The following is an 18,919-nucleotide window of genomic DNA, read 5'->3' on the forward strand; positions in this document are numbered from 1 at the left end:
ACCTACGCGAGGAATCGAGGCCACCACATGTGGGTTTAATAAGTAGGCACAAACACGGGAGAGAGAAAAAAAATAGCTCAATTCCTGTTGGTTCTTCGGAGAGACGCTGAAGGAAAAATAAACTCCGGATTTCAAATTTTCTCTCCCTCAAAAAAAGAGAAACCTTATGGTTCCAATCAAATATTTCTTTAAAAACTCAATGGATTATTATTGCTTTAAGAAATCAGGGTCTTTGCACAGTGTATCTTTTTCTCTGTTCCTTTAGCAAGGAATAACAATGGGTTAATACCTTACCTGCTGGAGCAAGAGGAAATTATAAAATGCCAATGGCCTGGGTTCACTGAACTGAGTCTTCCTACATCACAAAATAGATACACGCGGTTATATTGAAGGGGTTCAGATTTAAACTCAGGCTGCAGCTTCCCCAGCTTGAGCAGTCCAGAAACGAAACAGAGAACAAAAGGAACCAAAAAAATATCTGGGGATGGTATTTTCTGAGAAACAGATAATTTGTCTTTTCCTACTGACACAACGTCCCCTGGCATTGCAAAAGGGATGGCAGCAGCAGAGCATCTTCCAGCTTCAGCAACCTGCTCCTGGAAGCTCTTTCACGTGGCTCTTCTAGAGACAAGGTGCTAGGTCTCACCCTAGGCTTGGACTGTGGGTTAAATGACCATACTACATAATCCATCCAGCCATAAGGGCTGCTGATATCGCTCCAGTCCACTGACAATTTGCAGCACAAAAATACCCTGCCCCCTTTGGAATACAGCCATGTGGCACTGCACCCTCATATCCACAGGTGGAGACAACCAAGAAGCAAGGCCACCAAACCTGAGCAGACACCGATTTTCTATCAGCAAAACCTTCCTTTTTGCTTAAAGCTCTATTTTCTGACCAACTCTTACCAACTTCTGTGCACGTTTACACTGATGAACAGAATTCCAGCTTGGACAGAACTATTGTACTGGCTGAGAGGTTTTGCACACCCAGGTGGAAGAGTTTGTGACCCTTTTAGTAGCAAATCTGAGTTTACTCCACCTCCTTTTACTGTTGCTTCTCTGAGTTCTGCTTGGGGCTGGTCCCAGTACCACAGTCCAGTAAGTAAAATAATATGTCCCCAGATCCTTGAGTTTATTTGGGGGATCTTACTCTGGCTAGAAAATTGATGTTGAAAATCAAATACCTGAGCAAAAGCCCTTCGCAAAACACAAGTCCTAGTGCCAGGAAAGAAGCTGCGTTGTTCAACATTAATGCTGTAACTCAGACTCGGCAGTGGTATTTTCTGGAAAAAGCCTTTCCACAGCAGCCTCCACCAAAAAGCCAGCATTTGTCAGTAGGTGCGGCATGCACAGACCAGATTAAACACACAGCGACAGTGTTGAGCTTTGGGAAGTTCTTTCCAGAGAGGAGAAGGCAGTGCTGTTTGATGTGCTGTTCAACCCAGGTCTGTATGGGTCCCATGACAAGAAGACAAATCTAAATGGGAAATAGAAACTTGCCTTGCATTAAGTCAGTGCTACGATGGTTTTAGGGAACAACGTTTGGTCGGTGAGGAACTAATGTGACTGTATTTTCCAAGCTCGTATCTACTCCAATAGGGTTGAAAGACAGAATCACCTCAAAATCCAGCTGCAGGTAAAGTGAATTCCCTTTCTCTTCTCTCTTCCCTCTCTTTTTATAGAAGACCATGAGAAGAGTGCGGCAGTGAATATTATTTATGGAGCAGCTAATAAAAATGCTATGGGGAAATAATTACTGGAAACATCTGACTGTGTGACTGTAAATGCCTAGGCCCCAGTGCGCTGATTTAATGGACCGCTGCTTTAGTCTGTTATGCCTTGTGCTACTGACTTCAAGCCCCCTGCCCTCCTATTAAACCTCTTGCATCACTGTTAGATCAGGATTTTATTCTGCAAGGTCCATGGCAACTTTCCAGAGAAGGATAATGTCAAGAGGGGTGACTGTGTTCACAGGGAGGCCTGGAGTCAGCCCTCGGAGAGAAAATGGGCTTTGTGTAGAAAGCACAGTGAAACCCTGAAGGTTTTGTGGTTCTGGGACTGAATCATGTTTCATAAACCAGATGCCAGGTGCTTTAGGTATTTCTGAATAACACTGGTTAGATGTGAACCCTTCCTCTTTTTTTTTGCCCATTTCTCATTCAAAAACCAACAAACTGGTTTTGATTTTTGGCTGTTTTTTTTCTGTCTTTAATACACCTTTCCGACCTCCTGAACCCAGTGATACAAACCGGAGCAGGCTCCCTGCACAAAGGGCACTTCTCACCCTGAATTGCTCATGTGCCCTTCACCTTTGCGCAGATAGATGCAGAAATGTTAAAATTCACAGAACACCTTGGAAGGGATTGGAAAAACACAAGGATTTGAAGTTCCTGCTTTCATTTGCAAAAACAGTCCTGCAGAAAGACCAGAGGGCTATCATTTAACTGCTGCTGCTGACTTGCTAAACGAAGAGGAGAAAGTAAAAGGCAGCTCACTGCTGCACTGACAGCAAGAACAAAATCACATCTACTCCTTCTGAACCCAGCAGTTAGCACGCTGTTGCTTCTCTCTCTCTTTTTTTATTGCTGGTTTTAATGTAATATTTAAGTTGGAACAAAAATAGACCATGGAACATTAAATCACTACCAAATGCAAATTTACCTATATATCTGCACTACATTTTCTCCTACATTTACAAAGCAAAATTCTACCATTTGAACTGTGAGCTCCTATTGCATTTAATGGGAGGCAGCAAACTCCAAACATTACTTGGAATACCCATGCACTTATCTTGTTGTTACAGGTCTCCCTCACAGAACTAAAAGAGAGCTTTAGTACCAGACAGCATCTCTCCAGAGCCATACCCAATGAATAGTGTTTTTTTGAAAGGATTATTTCAAAGGAACTCTGAAAAAGAATCTAATGACTTGCAAGCTGCAGGATTGCAGCATGGGAGGAAGTAGATAATGGAATATGACAGCAATGCATTTTTCATAAACCCAGTGATTTCTATCATAACGAGAAACCCATCTATAATTCGGAGAACTCCCCCCCCTCCCCGAAGGAGACCTACGCTGGTGCAGAAAGTGCACTGAAGTACGAAATGAAACAATAATGATGATGATGTTACTGATGAGTCCCACAGCTCTGTCTTCCCTTCTGTCTCACTGAGATTTCCACCACGATTCAAGAGGAGCAGTTCCAATCCCTCTCTGCCTCAGCATCACTAACCAGGGAAGCTCACAGGCATACATCAGAGACTTCATGATAGATGCAAAGCCCCAGAGAAGAGGCTGTTCTTTATCTGCCCAAAGTTAAGGCCTGCATCTGCTCTCAATTAGCAGGCAATTAGGGGAGTTGAAAACAAACCTGTTTACATTGGCTATGAAGTCTAAAATAATTTGTGAGATGTCACGCCAGGATATTAAGATGTTAATGATCTTGTTTCTTTACTTTTTTGCATGCAGCGTATTGTCACGTCTTCCCTTCACATCCCACATACAGTAACAGAGTGATTGACTTCTGGGAGGGTAAGAAACTACCAGAGGCTGGTATGGATGGGAGGAGAAGTTGTATCTTAGAGCTAGTGTGGATGGGACACCTGAGGATGAGGGATTCCTTGCAAAAAAAAAAAGAAAAAAGAAAAGGTGGTTGCTCATTTTGAGTTGTGAGATAATGTCATGGTCCTGGATTACAGCATTCAAAAGTTTCAGCCACAATTCCCACAGTAAAGGCCCCTCCTGCAACCTCCTGTGAAAGCCAGAAACAGTGACTGAACAAATCCAAAATAGACTTTTTGCAGCCCTGCACTGGACTTGCTCTTGTGGAATGGTTCTGAGCTCAGTTCTCCCTCCACAAAAGCCAACACAGGCAAGTGACCATGGGACAGGGAGGCTGTCTGCCCCATGAGTAAGCATCTTGCATGAGACATCTAAGGGAAACTGTGATCTCTGAACTTCAAATTAACATCTGAGATAGGATCCTGCTTATTTCTGTGTCACTGCCTTCCAAGTATCTCTTTTCCAAATATCCATTCACAGCACTGTTTTTCAGATGAAAACATTCACCACTGACCTCTCAACTCAGCAGCATTTTCTCCAATGCGAGTTTCCTTAAGGTTCAGCCAAGGCTTCTTGGTGTTGCTTGGGTCATTTCTGACCCGTCACACGAAGAAGGCTTTGCAGAAACAGACATCCTCCTTGAAGTGAAAAGCAGTATTAGCATCCCTTGCTTCTGAAATCACAGTACTAATTTCCACTGGCACAATATGGTAGAATAGTGGAATAGATGAAGAAAACTGCAGAAGACACCTTCTGGAACTTGTATTTTGTATCTTATTTCACAGAAAAGGTACCATTCCTACTGACTGCCTGTCAGTAGCGGGGCTTATTGACATAGTAACCTCCTCTGATACAGACATCACGTTATACCTTTGACCCTCACAGCTAACCAAAACCTAAGTCTAATAAACAGTCATCAAGTTGACAAAATTATATTTATATGGTTCCAACTGATCAACCGAATTCCCTTAATTCTTTATGTCATGGCAAAACAGGGCTTAATTCTCCCTGCTCCCCAACACTGCAAAAAGCCAGGAAAAAAGAAAGCACCACAGGTGCCACTGTGCCCTCTTGTGTTCTCCTTCAGGCCATCTCCTCTCTTGTCCTCTTTTGCTTTTTCCACCACACCCTATGGATCCAGCTCTAATAAGAGCCAGGTGCTCAAACCCCCAGGCTACAAAATAGCCTTAATTATAGTATTAATAGCATTCTGCTAAATCAGAACAAAAGCACAAATAGGTCAGTATTTGTGGTTATATTTTTCGATGTCCTGGTGCTTGTTTTCTTTCCAATTTTATGTTTCTTACTGGCATTTATAATGCCTAAGAGACATTCCAGAGGCTAAAATACAGGCGATCTGAGCTTTGCACGATACTCCTAACTTTCCACAAAAAGAAATACCAGGAGGAGATCAGATCTACATTATAGCAGCCCCAGAGGTATACCTTTGAATTCTGACCTCCTTTGATGAAAAGCAGAAGAGCTCAGTATTATTAGTATTTATTGTTATTATCTTAATTGCTACTATTATTAAACAGCCCATGAAATATATTAATATAAATAACACAAACACAGACATTTAAAACACAAATTTGAGCACAAAGACACCTCCTATTTACCAAATATTAAACCGAATTTTTAATACTTTCCATTAATAACTCTTGCAGATGCATGCTGCATGAGTCAGTCAATAATAAAGGTTAGGATGAACATGTAAGTATGGGAATGCCAGCTGGTCTCTTTGGTGGATACATATTATTTAAAGATTAAAAAAGGGGGGCTCTGTTAAAAGAAAAACATTATATTAATTTAATTTTTGCCAGTAACATACTGATCAACCAGTTCAGTTCAAATGTCTAAAGTGAAGCTCTTGCAGTTCACTTGCTGGTGGAAGGAACCTGTCCTGTGGCAGACAGAGAGTGAACCACAGGGTGCAAATCCTGTTTCACAGCATCAGGGCTTGGAAAGGCACTTCTGTTCTGCACGGGGTGGGAACAAAACCTTTCAAACACTGTCACAGAGGGAGAACCAGGTCTCCCCACTGCCCTCCCAGGAGTACCAGGCAGGAATCTTCTCTTGCTGCCTGGTACTCCTGGGAGCACCAGGCAGCAAGAGAAGATTCCTGGCAGGAAGTACCAGGCAGGAATCTTCTCTTGCTGGCATCTTCACCTGACACCAACACGCCATTCCCTTCATCTGCTTGCCAAATCATCCCCCTGTGCTGCTTTATCCCCTGACTAATAGCACAGCCTAGGTGCACTCCGAGGCCGGTCATTTGGATGGTAACACTTGATGTAGCAGCTCATCTTGTTCACTCTCAACTCTATCAAACTCCTCACAGCCCAGAGTAGTAAAACATGTTTTTGTCAGTAAACTCCACTAGTGTGACTCAGACATTGACACACAGGGTGCAGTTACCGTGTGTACAGTAATACAGGGCCATATTTAGAGTTTCTAACCATAACCACACTCCCAAAAACTGCATTAGATCAGCAGCCAGTTTCCCGGACTCCCAGTCCTTGTTTCTGACTTCAGGAATTCAGATTATTTGTCTTGTACCAAATAAAGTTGCTTAGGAGATAAAACAGTAAGAACGAAAAGCAGAGGGGCCTAACAATTAGCTGTAATCTGTTCTGGCTTGAATAGATAATGCACAGAGTGGAAAACAGCAGATAGTAAAAAAAAAAAAAACAGCAGCAAATTAAAACCTCACATGAAAATAAATCTTTTTCTGTGTTTTTGTTTTTGAAACTTTTAATGTTATTCTTAGCAGCACATAAATAATGTGCAGAAGTGCTGTCCAGTCTTCACTAACTACATTTGTCCTTGTTAAGGCTGCCTGTGACTATGAGCATAGACAAAACAAGAAGACCCACTGAAGAAGGCATCTGAGCTCAGCACTGTGCGACTACTGCTGCTTACTGCAGGTAGCTCACAAGAGGGGACATTTCAGCCATCTTAGTTTAAGATCTCTACCTGTAAGGAGCAGGTTTGGTGCATGGGGAAGGTGCTCTCACTTCCTTCCACCCTTTCTTGTTTTTAAATAACAAGCCAGGTATTGCTGGTAGGATGAGGAAAGTTGAGAGACTCACACAAACCTGCAGGATGTTTTGAGATTAGAGAGGATCAGAAGCTCATGCTTTCAGTGCAAGAGAGAGTGTTTAAGTGTGAGGCCAGCTGAGATCAAAGATACCTGTCCTGGTAAAGGAAAGTCAGATAAACATCATGAGTTAAAGAAGGTGACAAGCACAGGAAGGGTGTGGATCTGGGACATACCAGGTAACTGGCCTTGGTCCCAAAACATCCACTAGCTGAAAGGCAAGGGAGTCCTATGCAGGTGTATTTATTATTTTGTCTACACTTGTTTCTTTCCTATGTTATTTCAGAGAGAATCATCTTAGCACCGTAGGCAACACCCGCACATGAGCTGCTCCCATGGAATCACATGGGGAATGCTCGAGTCTAGTAAGAAAACGTGGACTTCAAGTCCAGAAGGTCACAGCTGGTCCTGTGGTTTTAGGGCAGCTAAAAGCATGCTACAGACACCGAAGGACAAAGCATCCCAGCACATGAGACTTGGCACAGTGGCCTGGGAACACCCAATGTCTGGGAGAGCTGCCCTGGAGAGCGGGAACAGAAGCCTTTCCAGTGTCCACTCGCTCATCCACCTCCCTGTCCAGCTGGAGCAGTACTGGCACATCCCAGTCAGTGTGGCACTGGGCAGCTCCTGCATAGCAGAAATTAATCTAATCATAGAATCATGGAATGGTTTGGGTTGAAAGGACCGTAAAGCTCATCCAGGTCCTAGATGATGTTGCTCCATCTAGAGCAGGTTGCTCCAAGCCCCGTCCAATCTGGCCTTGAACACTGCCAGGGAGCGTTCAATCCACTCTGAAGGCAAAACAGAGCTGGAAAACTGTATAGCACATTTTATTCTTTATTTTAGCCATTATCCTAATGAAATAATCAACAGTTTTGGGATGGTGTTTTGTTTTGTTGCCTTTTTTTTGTTTGTTTTGTTTTAATTTTAATAGAAAAAGGACAAAGGGCAACAGTAAAGATGATCATAAAAGGGAATCGGCTATTGCCCTGGTCAGATTAGGTTAAGTGTTGTGCTCTAAAGAGTCCTCTTCCACCAACAGCACTCATACATGCTACTGACCTGGTTCCTTTTGATCCATTATCAAGGGCAACTGCTGTGTCCAGTTACGCAGGATACAACTGAGGCTAAAAAAAGAAATCACAACAGTGAAAATGAAGGCATTTAGCAATACTGACCCTGGGATGTCCCGTAGGTGGGATTACCTTGGCACCTTCTTCTCCATTGCACAAGGCCCAGAACTGCTCTGGATCCATCTGTCACGTCCCTGGAGGCCGGCAGCTCTGGAGTGGGGGCTGGCTGGCTCTGCCCTCCCTGTTTATTTTCTGGGAAGTCAGGCTTGGTCAAGTGGAATGAATCTTGTGTTCATTTTAAGGAAGTTTATATTTGACTCTGGTAGGGCTGGGGAGGAGGTGAATGATAGGAAGAGGAGGGAAGGATCAGAGGTCCCCACAATACCACAAGCAGCCCCACTACCAAGGCAGCATGAGGAAGCAAAGCACCAAAATCAAACACGCCTGTTGTTGTGTGTTTTTTCTTCAATGCTCAGGGATGACTCTAGCTCTAAATCCAGCTCTTGCTCCATCACTGACCTCGAGGCCCAGGAAAAAATTGTAAACTAAACCTCCTGTTTCTAAAAGTCATCTTCTAAACTATGGAAAACCACCTGCTAACGTTGCAGCACAACCTGCCTCATTTGCAGCAATGATCTCTCTTTACTATCCACACCTTGGGGTCTGAAAGTCTCATCAGCCGCTGCTGCCCTGCAAGAGAAAGTAAAGGGAAACTTTTTTCATGTGGTTATTGGAGCCGTTCTTCTGGGACAAGGCACAGAAGTGGAAGCAGAGAGAGGAACTAAACAAGCCTGGACTTTCGCACCAGCTTTGCACGGTGACATGAAGCACTCCTCAGCTTTTGGGACTGTATCCTACCAGCAGGATAATGGACACAGCTAATGCAAAGCAGTGGTTCTGCGTCTTCTGCAGGGCAGGCACGACGTTATTCGCTCCTCAGTAAGTGTGCAGAGGAAGTAAGCAATCCTGCCTTGGCTGCACACAGAGGAAGCAGCAAATGGAGATGCTCTGTGCAGACTTTGCATTCTCCCAGTGCGGTGTAAACCAAAACCAGTTCCTGCAATCCTGTGCAATAATATAGAAAGCTCACTGGTTACTTCTCCAATGTGTCTCCTGTGGGTATAGACTCCTGGCCTCCGAGGAAACCAAGAATGCCATCCTTCTAGCTCTATAATCACAGGGGTTCATGAAATGCAGCATTGTTGTGAGGAGCCTTGAAGCAAAAGGGAAAAACAAATAAATAACTACAGGGGCATTGCCACTGGGGAAAAAAGTTTCAAATCTGATCTCAATCAACCAACCACATTCACTGCTCTGCACCCACAGCCAGGCTCGCTGCAGAAACCACCACTGTCATCCCTTCATTCTTTTCAATACCTCTTAGGGGAATCCATCTTCCTTAACACAGAAGCCCTGATCTCAAAAACCAGACACAGAATTAATTCCAGGAATCCTATGGTGGGGAGACATTAAATCCCATTTAGAGGTTTCTGTGGAAGCCTCTCTCCATGCTCCTCGCAGTCCAGTCAGACCCACAGTTTGGTGTGCTGGAGCCAGCCTGAAGGAGCTGGGGGTTACAGGTCTGCGGCAGGGTGAGGGACAGCCTGGGCTGGGATTCTGCAGTGACGCAGGGGGCTGTTTCTGTGGGGGGGTGTCGATGGTGCCTAACGCAATGACAGGTTTGGGCAGAGGTTCAGAGAACTGAATTAAATATTTCTTTTCTATTTAACTCCTTCAGCCTCAGTTAAGTCATTAAATCTCACAGGTTTCATTTGCAGAGACCAGCCGCCTTCGAGATTTCTGCTATAGCTCTCCAAGGCTAGGAAAGATAAGAGTAGAACAAGAGGGAGAGCTGAGCTACAGTGTTCAGAAAGAATTGTGTCTAACACATCTCCCAAAGTCTGAAGAAAGGTGGAGGGCTCCCTGCAGGTTTGGGGTTTAAAGCACTCCTCTGGGTTAGGTGTTAGGTAGCATCTCTCCTTCCAGCACGTAGACATTAACAGTGATAAGTATCTCCCTTGTTCTGTTTTCTAATGGCTCTTTTGAGACACGCTAAAAGCTGAGAAGATGAGGACAGGGAAGTGCCTCCTGCCTCACTGGCCTGCAGAGAGCAGGGCCGGCAGGTCACCCGTCAGCTGCACCCTGAGCCACCGGCACAGAGTGTGACAGCACATTTTCTTTCCTCCAACCCATCAAACTCATGCATTTTGTCAAGAACCCCTCCTATTTTGATATTAATTTTGTGGGATTTTTTTTTTCCGGGTATTGTCGAACCTTGCTCCAGACAATCCACGGGTACAATAAACATTTCCTGAAGATACATTTCCTTCCTTTGTGCTTCACAAGAGGAAGAACACCTTGTCCTAAGCGGATATGCTGAAAGGTTTGGGTCGTCCCAGAGAACTGACCACCATTTGGATCTAAGCTCACACCTTCGTTTGTGACCCACCTGCTATTTTTCAGAGCAAAGATCACTCAGTGCCGTAAGGGAAGGCTGAGCCAGTTCAGCCTTCAGAAGGCTGAAGTCTGACAGTTCAGAAGGGGATGTTCAGCCTGGAGAAGCCCACTTCAGTGGCCTATGCCTCAGTTTCCAAACTAGACCATGAGAACAAAGTGCGGTATCTATCTAATTGCACACTTGGGGCTAAAGGCTTTTTGGCTGCAACAGATGCAAGCTACTGTTAGAAAACTGCCTTACAGACACTGTCTATAAATGCTTGAGAAGATAGGCTCAAAAGCAGCATTTCAGGGAACAGAAACTAAATGCAAAGGAACAGAAACTAAATTCCTTGAAAGATCTATAAGAAAAAAAATACAACAGGCACATTAATTATTTAGCAAAACTCAGATGTCCATTAATGGCTACTTAGACAGCATTTTGGCAGGATATCCTATATACTGTATCCCCACTGTTTCCCTGTAAATGCACATTTTGCTTTGGTGTGCTCATGAGCCATTTCTCTTGCTGCTGTCAATGAGGGCGAGGCCCTGCAGTCCCCATCTCATTCCAAGTGGTCTCTATTACCATACCCAATCCTGAAGCCAGCACCCAAAAAGCCTTCCATGGACCACTGAACAGCAAATTGAAGTCACCAACTCTAGGGAAACAGAAGCCGTGACAGATATGTTGGGATTTTTTTTCAGTTGTAAATTGGGGAAGCCTCATTTCCCTAAAACATGGGATCAGATACTCATCTCCATCAGCCAGCGAAGCTTCATAACATGCCTGAGATCAGAATCTGGCCAGCTTGGAGAATTCATATTCAGTGCTCTTGGGTGCCGCCTGCAGGCTTTGAACCTGCAGATTACTAATAGCTGCTCCACAACAACACTGAACGTCGTCATTTGTGGAATAAAACGGGGACTTATTACACTAAAATTCCTGAAGAACTCAAGGTGTGAAGATGAGCTTTTTTGACTCAGTTTTCTGCATACAGAAGCTGAGACACATTTTTTTCTCACAATGAGTTTTCTGTCATGATTTAAATCCAAGACCTAAAATTCAATACACAAGCCAGAGGGCCATAAACGCATACAGATCAACCTGGGAGGAAACAGGCACGGGAATTCTCCCAGATGTTGGTCTCTATAACACAACATTGTGCTTTGATGAGACCTCACAGACTTGCAGACACATAAATGCCTTTGAGGATCCTCATTCCGGCCCCAAAAGTTAGACCACATATGGAGGTTTACAAAGGCACTGCTATTTCCAAGGTCTTTTTTCCCCTTCCCCCATTTTTCCAACACTTCATATTCTGGAAAGTCCAGAGGCTGTGGCCTTGGTGTTCATAGACAACCTCATCAAAGGTGTGATAACTAAGCAAGGTGGCAACGGGCCACCTGGAAGCATGGGTGAAGCCTTGTTGGCCCTACCTGCTAAGGCAAACGGCTCTCCTGGAGGTCCGACATTATTTGTGCCTTCCTTAACCTCTGTTCCCTGACTGTTCCATGAGGCCTTGAAATGGTTTCCCCAAAGGCTCTTCATTTGTTCTGGCAGCCATCCATATTTTGCTTCCTCACAGTCCTCTGGGTCTGAGGCTGCTGCTGTCTCCCCTTCTGCTCCTGGTCTCACCACTTCCTCCCTGCGTCCTGTGCTTGAAGTACAGCTCAAGTCATAATGACCCAGTTAAAAAAACACAGGTTATTTGTTTATGGAGCACATTACACACTCAAAGACACAGTAAAAAACAGCTTAAAGGGGATGTGGGGGCCTCCTAGGTTAAGTAGAAGTCATTTCTGATGTGCAACTCGCTTGGACAGCCTGAGCCTTGCTGCAGATGTGGGATGTGCTGCAGTCATGTGTGACTATGGGGCTGGAGGGAATGGCAGCACCTCCAGCACAGGGGGACCGGTGGGGATGCAGAAGGGTGGTGGGGAGGGTGACCAAGCCCCTGCCAACAAAGAATGGTCCATTTTCAGTTCTTAAGGAGATGACAAATGAAAGGGAAAACATAAGGGGGAAGGAGTTAAAACAATTCCAGCAATGGAAAAATTAACTTACCTTTTCTGATGATCTCAGACCCAGTGCTGGAGCTAGGCTGTACTGACCAGTGACATAAATGGCCGTTAAAATTTAGCTTTCAAAATCCCATTTTCTTTATAGAGAAAGAAGAATATGTCTCTCCCTTTTCCCCACAAAACCCACTAATTTCTGCAAAGAACAGCAGAAACTTACTCGAAATATTTCAAAATTTTCTTTTTTTTTTTTTGCCAAACAAATACATGGTTTGGTTATCAAATTAATACAATCATAATCAAGTCTGAAAGCTACTGGTGTACTGTACTTGGTGTTTTAATTTGTTTCTTGAATAAACCAGAAGAAAAAAGAAAAGAACAAAAGGAGGGAACGAGAGGAAAAATCAGCTGGAAATACAGACCTGGTGAGTCTGTAAAATGACTCTATGTATTTGCAATCTTTCCCCCCCCTTAACAAAAACTGAATCCTTTTACTACTCCAAGAATTTTTCATGGAAATTGCTCCACTGTCCACATGAGCACATTCCATTTTTTACAAAACAGTACTTTGAGAATACATTTTAACCATCTCTTATAAAATATAGTCTGTTCTCCTTTTCGATGCTTTCTCTCATATGTCAAGTCTCTACCAGAAGTTCAAGGCCCTTATTGAAAGAGGGGAATGAGACTCACTGAAGTGAGAGCAGGGAAGGGGAAGAGCATGAAAAAAGGGAGACGGGAACATCCCTGACACAGCAGATTTGGTGCAGTTCGGTGTCCTGTTGAAAATCTCCAGTGGGAGCCACAGAAATCCATCAGTGCTCCCAGTGACTGGTCACTTGAGCTTTATACAGCCCCTCATGAAACATCAGTGTGACTGAAGCAAACACAGCACCACGCACTTCACATGCCCCAGGCTTGCAAGAGGCCAACTGCATATATGGTTTGCCATAAGGAGGAGGAGGAAAAGGGGTAAGAGTGTCTGTCTGGCTATTGTCAATTAGCTTTTACATTTTAATAAGGGTCTGAGTTATGCTTTGTTTCTGGTTTAGACTCGAGCTCCTCTCTCTGAGGCTGACTGCTTCTTTCTCTAGAAAGCAAAACACCAGCCACACCTTTCTTAAAATAAGCACTCTTCTTACAAGGAGATTTTTCTTCTGAAGGTGGAACAGCTACATCTAACTAGATGTGGGGAAAGCACTGTGATTGATTGGCTTTTTCCTCTTACAGATAACCTGAGTGTTGACATCCATGTGCAAACATGTCGGAGCAAAGAAGAATTGAAGGTTTATAGGGTGGGTTTTTTTCATCCAGAGATCCCAATAACACTAATTTCACACACGGTGAGTAAAGGATAGACAAGACATCAAGAAAACAAGATGCAAGGGGCTCAGCAATGCCAAGAACTTCATCAATTTCACCCGTGCTCAGAAATTAGGAAATGAAAATCCCATGCTGCTGCACCCTGAGCAATGTGACAATAGCCTAGAGAAAATAGAATAAGGTCATTAATAGACACATCACCACTTCTGACCTGCAAGCATTGACTGGGTGGTGCCCAGAAGGCAGTCGGACAGCATCACTGTGACAGACTTCAGGGAATGACGTGCTGTATCTATGTGAAACTAAAGGTGGTATTTTCAACAGGATGTTGGTTAGAAATGGTAGTAGCACAATAAATGCAACAGAAAGAGAAGAAAGACAAAACTATAGTGTACTTTCCAACTAACTATAAACCCGAGCATTTAGAACAATCTGGGAAGCATTGGCTTTCTTCTCTGGATACAGCTCATTTTGATTGCTTCCACACTATATACACAACAGGTACAATAAAAGCCCAACCAAGTGGAGTAAACAGTCAAGCACAGGCTCATCAGAGCAGTTCTCATGCTGCACTTAGACAGAGTGTACCTCTGTGGGTAAGTGCAGACCATCTTGTGCTTGCTCCACCTGCGACCCAACCAGTTTCCAGCCCTGTCACCGTATTAGCATGGCAACATTCCTTGAACTATGAAGCTGAAATCCCTCAAAGAGGCCTGTAAGCACAGCTGTGGTGCCACGTTATGGACTACACAGCACCTAGGCTGTAGCTGGCCTGCATCAAACCCGCTCAGCCCACCAACAGAGCAGAGGTGACTGTACCCACCTGGATGGGGACAGCCATGCCTGCTTTTTAGACTGAAAGGTGCCGTCTTTTCAGGCTGTCCATAAAGGACACGTTGCTTTCTAAAGTGATTTACATCCACAGCTCTGACAGAACGGTATGTGGCCTGAGTGCCACAAATGTGCATCCCGCAACCTTCTGCAGACTCCAGCCACAGTCTATGTGCCCAGGCATGTTCCTTTAATGTCAGTGCAAATCTCCCTTTTGCCTCAGCTTGTTACAGATTTGCTCAAGCTCAGTCTTGTTTCTTTTGAAGTCAGCAGGAAAAATCAACTGGGGGAGAAGATAATCTATTTTCTGGTCTCTACCTTCCTCTAAAAACCAGACTATCCTCATGCAATGCAACCTGAAGTCTTCAGCTCTGACAGGTCCACTCGTGCAGCCACTTGGCCTCTGGTTTGCATCCTGGAGTCCCGGCAGCAGCAGCAAAAACAGCTGCCAACATCCTGGGAATATCTGCCTTGGAATCTCAACTACTGTGTGAAGCTGCTGCTCTCTGGTTTGAGATTTGTGTTTGCAAAGGAAATCTGTCCAACAACAACATCGAGAGAGGAAAAAAAAGGAGGAAAAAGGGCTTTATATAACAGAATTAACAGAGCTGTTGCAATAGTAACGTGAATTTAACAGGCAACTTTTCCTCCTCCTTCTCTGCCCCCACCCTCTAACAGCAGTTCCATTTGTTTTTGTTTCCAAGCTTCTTTTACTGGCCACTGTCACAGTCCCACTCCCTTTGTCTAATTTGGATCTCGAACTTCCATGTAACCGACTCTTGCTGTAACTGTAAATCTTTTTATGGCCCTTCTGCCTCTGAACTGTAGAAGCAATGCCACTGTAAGCTGCCTAAATGGGTCGTAAATCCACTTAGTGCACTGAATGAGGAAAAAAGTTTTTAAGGGAAAGAAGGAAAAAAAAAAAGAAAAGGCAAACTAAGGTGGATGCAGGGACATGGGGGAAAAAAAAACAAGAATATATTTGCTAAATGGAACCAAAATAACAGGAGTCAAAGGGAAAATATGAACACTGGGGGGGTGGGTGGGGGTGTGGAAAGGATGAAATAATGCATCTTGGTGGTAAAAACAAAACCTTGAAGGGCTGCTCAGTTTATTAACACTCCATGATTTTTGGGAGCATGTTGGTTGCCCTGCACTCTTGCTGGCATCAGTAGGACCTGGGAAGCATTAGGAGAGCCTACAAGGCTGCTAGCAGCTCATAGATTCTCTTTTTCCACTGGGTGGTCCAGGGATTGGTATCTGGGTCTAATTCTAGCTCTTTTGCATGGCTTGACTTGTAGGTTTCATTGTGGTTTGTGCCCTAGTTGATTTGTCTTTAAATGGAAGATAAACATATTCCCCTTATTCCTAAAACATTTTGAGAGCTGCTTGAATGCCACCATGGAAGGGACAGGACTGATTCCTGTGGCAGTCCATAGCAATGGTTTAATTTGTGTCTGTCGAGGCAGAGCTAACCCAAAATGGGCAACTTTTGTCCATGTAATTTATTGCATTTATCACCATGGTATCTGAGCTCTAAGAGTATTACCCAAATTCCACTGAATGCACTAAATGTCTTTCCACTGCTTTCAATAAGTTTTGGATTTGACCCCAAAGTTACAAAAAACCTGAGGGATATGTCAAAAGAATGTAAGTGGGTGTGAGTTGAAATTGAGGAGTTTGGAGACTGGAGTATGCAGAACAGTAGCTATTTAAAGACCAAGTTTGCTACTGAGTGTTCCCTTTTAATAGGGTTATATAAATACATTCCCGTCTCAATATATGTGGAAAAACAGGCAGTGAGGTGAGACTCAATCGCTTTATTTCTTATGGGAAATATTGTGCATAGCTAAACCACCTCTTCCCCTTTCCTCACCCACCACCCACAGGCCCTGGAAGCCTTCAGCAGCTGTGTACAGTGTGAAGAGGCACATCCGGGAGCATGGCGAGAGTTAAAAAGTTCACAGCCCTGCCTTTATAATAAAGCCCCTGTTTTCACTGCGTTCTCACTTGACCTTAAAGACTTGATCTGAGTTTTGGCAACTCAACATGTCAGAACGGGAGGGGAGACTGATTATGCCTTTTTATTATTATTATTGTTATTTTATTGCTCTGCTGCCTTGCAAGGAAAAGAGGAGGGGAAAAAAATGAAAGCAATGTTCATGCTTGGCTCTCTGCAAAGACCAAATGAGTTTCAGCACAGCTCCCTCACGCCATGTGTGTCCCTGCAGTAGGTTACTGCCAGAGTGGGCACCAACTGGCACCTTAATTACCATTATCAGGGAAAAAAAGTCAGGCTGAGAGGTCAAGCCCTCTCTCTTTCCACCAGTACCATGCGTGTGCTACACTGACCAACAGTTCAGGTCAGGAGACGCTGATACTATAACTTAAAAGAGTCTCATTAAAATGATGGAAATCTTTGATTGTGAAAAGAGGGGTCTGCACCTGGATAGTAGTGATGTTTCAAAGGAAATCCATCTGGTATTTTATTGCTTATTCTCTCCATGCACTTTGTGTACAAGAACAATACAACACCTGGAATATTTCCTATCAGGAGTCTTCCAAAAAAGGTGTTTGGACTCTGACAGGTCAATAAGCTACACAGACTTGCAGTATTCTCTCTATGACGGGTAACAATTGGAATACACGTCTTTTTAAAAGCCTTCCTAAAAACACTGCCATGGATCCTTGGAGCAGGCAAACTCTTGTGAACTCCACTGAACTTCAGGAAGCTCATATGCCCCCAAACCAGCTAAGTCGTCATTATCTTCATTATCAGTATCTTCATATTTCAGGTGTAGCTCTCTAACTACACCTGAAATCAAGTGAAGCTCATTTTTGCCATCAACAGAGCTGGGGCAATCTGTCTGCACTGAGGATTGAACCCTGTCTGCATTGAAGAGTAGGACTCAAATGTCACAGGGTGCAGGACAGTGCAATTATGGGGAACCAGCTCCAGGAGGAAGTTGTTGTCAAAAGCCTGTAACAACACTGGGCTTGAGCATGTTTGGGCATGGTTGGGCTATCTGTCTGCAAATAACCACACAAATATATTATAGAAAGCACATTTTAAAAGGAAAACTATATAAAGCCTATCAGAATTGGGTACCAGTCTTTAAAGACTTTGGGAAGCCAACAACAGCATTACAATAAAATCACATACAGCCAGAACAACTTGATCACAAGGTAACCAACCTCTCCTTCATAGCCAATTCTAACCATTTTATTAATTCTAGTGAATATATATCACAGGTCTCAAGATGACTGATGCTTTCATTACAGCCTTGGCCTTGGCCACTAGGTGATCGTTATGAATCTCAACTTTCATTTTTTTAACTTTTTAGCTGTCACCATTCAAAGAAATTATATTAAAAATAAACTATGAAAACTTTAAAGTAAGAAAGGGGAAAAAAAAGGTGAACCCTATGGAAATGCAGAAGACAAATTAAAAGATATTACTATAGTAATTTTTTCTTACCTATTTTCAATTCTTACTGATCACATTGATGGCTAGAGTAGACATTACTGGCTAGCTGACAGCAGCAAAATTACCTTGAATGAAACCCGTGTAACAGAATTTGGCTATATTCTACATTTACTTTAAATTTCTGCAAGCTCTAGTATAGAACTAGGAAACAGTCACAGATTTAATTTACTTTTCACTTCTAATGCTCCTTGCATATTGTGGGCGATATGAATTTGGCAAGAGGTTTGCATTTATTAGCACATATAAATTTACCAGGAATGTTTGGTCTTGCTGTTAAAGCCCAGATCTAGAACACAGGAATATGTCAGAAGCTGAGTGTCATTTTTAAAAGCAAGCTTAGAAATCATGTATTTCTGTTGAAACCCTTCACAAGTAAACCAATTACACCCAGGAAGTTGAGAAAGCAGAAGCAAGACATATTCTGAAATATTCTAAGATTTGGAAAACCTAAGTCATGATTTCTAAATACTTGGAATTGGAAATCCTGCTGTTAACTGCTCATCACTGTTTCACACAGTTTCACCCAGATCCAAGGACAGATTTCTGTCTCCCTAAATTTAAGGAAGATTTATCGAAATAACCTGCAGATTCATATTTTAGCAGCTTGGATTCAGTAGTAGATGTTTGCACTTGGTCTCCTACCCGCTCCTTCTAAATTCACATACACAAACTCAAACAACCATTTACATCCACACATAACCTGTTAAAGACAAAAAAGCCTCTTCTCAGCTTGAGGAGAACCTGCTGTCGACAAACTCCTCCTCCTCTGAACCATAACCTTTGACTCACCCTGCGGGGGAGAAGGGAGAAATCCAATCAGGTGCAGAATGCCAATATGTGCCTCTGGGGTGACAGACATCCAATTTCCAAGCAACCATTAAAAGGTCCATATGGAATTTCATGTTTAATATGAAGCAACAAGAAACAGGAAAACCCGACGGCAAACACATGCCGTGTGTTACTTCTGCCTATGAGCTTGGGCCAGTGTCTGAGCCTTTCCAGGTGCTCTCTTCTGCACTGGGAGCGAGCTGTGGGGATGTCCAGCATGCTTGGGGTGCTCTTACACTTTATTATTATTATTTTAA

The sequence above is a fragment of the Pezoporus occidentalis genome, unplaced genomic scaffold (assembly GCF_034315485.1).
Source record: "Pezoporus occidentalis ecotype Australia unplaced genomic scaffold, CSIRO_AGI_Poc_V1 ctg144, whole genome shotgun sequence".
Taxonomy (NCBI): domain Eukaryota; kingdom Metazoa; phylum Chordata; class Aves; order Psittaciformes; family Psittacidae; genus Pezoporus; species Pezoporus occidentalis.